Below are 4,891 nucleotides of genomic sequence, written 5' to 3'. Positions count from 1 at the left end.
TGAGTATGGACGATGGCAACTTGGGAGAGTTTCCCTTCTCCTCTTCCCCTCCTTCACCGCCGCCATGGCCGCCGGCGAGAAGAATCCCAAAGAACGTGACATCGTTGCTGATGACGGAGTGACAATTCAAATTTCAAACTGCAGAGCGTGGTAACTGGGCCAGCCCACCCAGTTCTCATGGGCCGGCAGCCGAATCTAGGGCGGCTTTCCCAGATGGCCCTCTATCCCCCAACTGTTACTCCTCCTCCTCCCTCCCTCCTACCCCATCTGATCTCCCTGCGCCGGATGATAGCGCCATTCATGGCGATGGTCCCCACACGATCTCCCAAGCCTCTGATCACCTGGGTTGCAGGGAGAGCACCGACACCAAAGTGCATTCACCGCTCAAGTGTGTCGGGTCATTTCACGCGCCAAATGGTGGTCAAAGTAAGGCCGGCATGCGCAGCGATAGTCACCACACTTTCACCCATGCCTTTGACCACCTGGATGGCAGAGAGTTCACTGACATCGGAGTGCATTCATCTCTTAGAGATTCAGGGAGCGCCAATGCGGCGGCAGTGCATTCACCCCTCAGCGATGTGCAGTTGCTTCACGTGTCGAATGGGAGTCAGTTCGGTGAGTTCGTCAGCCACGCGCCTTCCGATGCTCCATCCCATCTGTGCGTGGCGCACCCATACCTCCACACGCTCCTCTATTCCGCGTCGGCACCTATAAAAATGGTAGATAGACGCAAGCTTCATCGAGCTCGCTCATTGCCTCCGCCACAAACTAAGTGCTTCCGGTGCCTAGCATCTGACCATCTCGTCAAAGCGTGATGAAATCCAGTTCGCTGCCGGACATGCCTCCGCTACGGCCACCGGAGCTCATCCTGCTCGATGGAGGGTTTGTTCTCGCGCTCGCTCTGGTCATGGGGCGTCGGGTGCTCGACATCCCGAGAGGGCACTCCATCGGCCTCGCGCCACGCCACACCGTCGTGTGGCACCGAGCGCTCGTCGTCCTATGAGCACTCGGCTTGGCGCTCCCCCACCATCGACCAACAAGTTGGCCGTGCCAGCACTTCTCCACCTTCCCCCCCACCACGCTACCGCTCCCGCTCACCTCCAACACGCCATGGACGCGACGGCTCTCCTGCTGTTTGCTTTGCCCCCGCAACCTTTCATCCCACCCATGCCGCCGCTCACTAGCACCGACCTTGGCGTGCTGCTACTCCTTTCATCCCCCACCATGATTCTCCCCCACACCCAGCTCCCGCCGCAGCTTCTGACATCACCGAGGTCCACATGCCCTTTATGGACATAGAACCAAGCCGCCGCCTTGCCTACGCCTTTGTCGAACCCGCTTGCAATGATCCCGGGCTCTTCATCCAGCTTGGCCTCGAGCAGTGCGGTGGTGACCCACCCTGTAGGCTAGCTCCTTCTTCCCACAGCACCATAGGAAGCGGCCATCTGGCGTGGTCCTATCAACATGGGTGGACACCAGCTGTGCCTTGTCTACCATGAGGAGGCCAACTTCCGAATTGTCTGCCACTACAAACGCCTGGTGGAGCTCGCCGCCACCAACTTCCGCATTGTCTAGAACGAGACTGGTATTCGCACGGCATTCCATGCCTTCGGGCAGGTCTGCTATCTGGCCAAGAGCACCATGTGCGAGGTGGAGGACCGTTGTGACTACTGCATTGCGAACTACTTCATGATGCGTGTGCTCGTCCTCCTCGACGACGAGCGCACGGTGACCCTAAAGCTCCTAGTGCGCAATCCTTGGGGGAAGATCGCCGACATCGCCAACATCAGGGTGGTGGGGAATGGCCCCATGTGCCAGGAGCTCCACTGCTGGACGACCATGAGTTCTTGGATGATTCAAGTGATGGTCCACCCTAAGCGGATGACTTCACTCCGTGCCACTCTGGCACATGTCTGTTCCAGGCATCTACCTCTCGCTCGCAGCTGACTCGCTCTAGTTTTGCTAGTATGCCCAGGCACAGAGGCACATGTCATACCCTAGGGAGCTTGCTCTACCCCTCTGTCTCCCTGTGGATGTTCGCTGTTGGGGTACTCTCTGCGCTCTCATGCACACTGTCCTTGGCCGGGGTGCCAAGGGTGGTGATCTGGGACCTCCCGACTCCAGTGCTGCCCCACACCCCCCCCCCCCCCTCCTCCACCACCTGCCCCATCGGATGTGATCAGCGACGGTGAGGAGATCCAGTCTATGCACCGCCAGCCTTGCTCCAGGATCCCATCCCTGAGTGATCTGCTGGAGGAGGAGGAGCATGAGTTAAGCGTTTGTGGCAGGCGTGTTCACCGCAAGCGTGCGGCAGACAGTGCGTCCAAGCTGCACCACAACCGCCGGCTAGCAACCAAGGAGATTCCATTCTACATTGACACTACCACCAAGGCGGATCGCGTCAAGGAGGCGCAACTAGACTTCGCCAAGGCATCCGAGCGCATGAAGGCCACGATCGAAGCTTCAGGGGTTCTCGAGCGTCCCCCACCTGTTAGGATCTCCTCCACCAAGCTGCACTACCTGGGGCGTGCCTATGGTCTCGCTCACCTCTCTGAGGTGGAGGATGAGGTGGTACTTGGCGTCTAATGTTTGTTAGTTTGATGTATGTGTGTGCTTTGCGAGTTGGTCTATCTCTTGTAAGAGCTTCTCTCCCCGTTTCCATTCAGGAGGTAGTCATTGTTAAGCTAGTTTGTGTGTGTGCTTTGCAAAGGGAGTTCCTCGCAAAAGCTTTTCTCCTTGCCTGTTTTAGGGAGCTTTGTGAGTCCTTGTGATCCCAATTTAGAGGTGGCTAGTGTAACATGTTCACTCTCATGTACGTGAGGTTATCAATGTTAAGTTTGTTTTGTGAATTGGTGTTCTTCTCATTTTTATGTTAACTTGCTCCCTTTCCTTTATCTCGTGGAATGTCCATGGACTTGGACAAGATAGTAGATGTAAAGATGTTCTCACTGAACTCCTAACTCACCGACCTACCTTTGCTGCTTTACAAGAAACAAAACTCGCCACCCTTGAGCTGGCGAAGAGAAAATCCCTCCTACCAACCCGTCTTTCTAACTGCACTACGAAAGATGCCAATGGTGCTGCCGGGGGCATTCTGACGGCATGGGATGGTGCATCCTGCTTGATACTCAACTTCACTGAACGGGAGTACTCTGTGACAGCGAACTTCTCCCTCAATGCTGACGGTAGCACCCTCACACTTACAAATGTCTATGCTCCCACTGCTCACGAGGACAAGTACATCTTTCTCAACGAAGTCGAGGACATTGCTCATTGTGTCACTGGTCCTTGGATCCTCATTGGTGATTTCAACATGACTCGTGAGCCTGAAGATAAGAACAACGATTCCTTCAACACTGGAGAGGCGTAAAGATTCCATGATATGCTCAACTCCCTAGCGCTAATTGAGATCCCTTTGGTCGATAGGGCCTACACCCGGAGTAAAAAGCGCGATAACCCCACATTAGTACGCTTAGACAGGTGCTTTGTTAATGTTCAATGGGACTCCACCTTCCCTAACACATCCCTCACCTCTCTGACACGCTTCACCTCTGACCATGTTCTTCTTCTCCTTTCAGCCACCACCAAGGTGCCAAAGAGCTCATGCTTTCGGTTTGAAAATGCTTGGCTGCAGCACCCCGCCTTCAAGGTGATGTTGAACACCACCATTGACACTCCGGTCAGTGGAACATCAAGCAAGGCCTTTGTCAAACGACTTAAAAATTTTCGGCATGCTGCCCTTGGTGCAAGCGTCTTCACCCCCGTGAGCAACGCGAGATAGATACTAAAAATCCTTATTGATGCTCTTGACCTGCTTGAGGAAGAACGTGCTCTTTCTGCTGCTGAATCTACTCTGCGTCGTTTAGCCATCCAGGGTCTCCAATCAATCCATTCTGAGAAGCTCACTTTCTAGCACCAACGCTTTAACATGACGATGGCGGTTGAGTGGGATGAGAACTCACATTTTTTTCCATGCAGCAGCAAATGGATGTCCTCGGGGAACGCAATCCCTTGTCTTTAACATGATGGAAACCTTTCACACTCACATGAAGCTAAGAGCACAGCGTTGTTTGATTCCTATAATGAACTGCTGGGGACTGACGTGGCCACCTCTTGGAACTTCGAGTTACATGATCTCTACCCGAACCTGGCGGTTGCTGGGCTCAATCTGTCTGCTCCTTTCTCTATCGATGAAATTTTGGCGGACTTGTTTGCGATGGATGTGCATTCTAGTCCCGGGCCGTACGGGTTTGGTCCTTCCTTCTACTGAGCTTTCTGGGCCAGAATTCGGCAACCGCTGCTGGACCTTTTCTTTGACTTTCACTTGGGCCGTATTGATCTCGACGGTCTTAACAGGGCCCATATTGTCCTTCTCCCAAAGCAAGGAGGAGTCAGGAAAGCAGACGCATTTAGACCCATCTCGCTTCAGAACTGTCCGATGAAACTATTCTCCAAAGTCCTAGCAAATCGCCTCAAGACAGCCATACCCACCATCATTGATGCGGACCAAACCAGCGTTGTCCATGGACAGAACATACAAAAAAACTTTGTTTATGCTGCTGACCTGTTGAGCTACTGCCACAAACGGAATGCACCTACAGCCGTTCTCAAGTTGGATTTCAAAAAGGCCTTTGATTCGGTGACCTGGAGCAGTTTGGATAAAATCATGAGTGCCCGGGGATTTGACTCACGTTGGCGAAGCTGGATCGGCAAGATCCTATCCACAGGCAAAACGGCGGTGATGCTCAACGGTGTTCCAGTGTGATGGATCACCTGCAGGCGCGGTTTGAGGTAAGGAGACCCGATCTCTCTCTTTATCTGTTCATCATTATCGCAGACGTTCTCCAACACCTAGTACAGCGCGCCTCAGCTGACAGTAGACTGGAACACC

The sequence above is a fragment of the Setaria viridis genome, chromosome 3 (genome assembly GCF_005286985.2).
Source record: "Setaria viridis chromosome 3, Setaria_viridis_v4.0, whole genome shotgun sequence".
NCBI classification, from domain to species: Eukaryota; Viridiplantae; Streptophyta; class Magnoliopsida; order Poales; family Poaceae; genus Setaria; species Setaria viridis.
The sequence above is the reverse complement of the archived record's forward strand: the minus strand, read 5'-3'. Positions refer to the sequence as shown.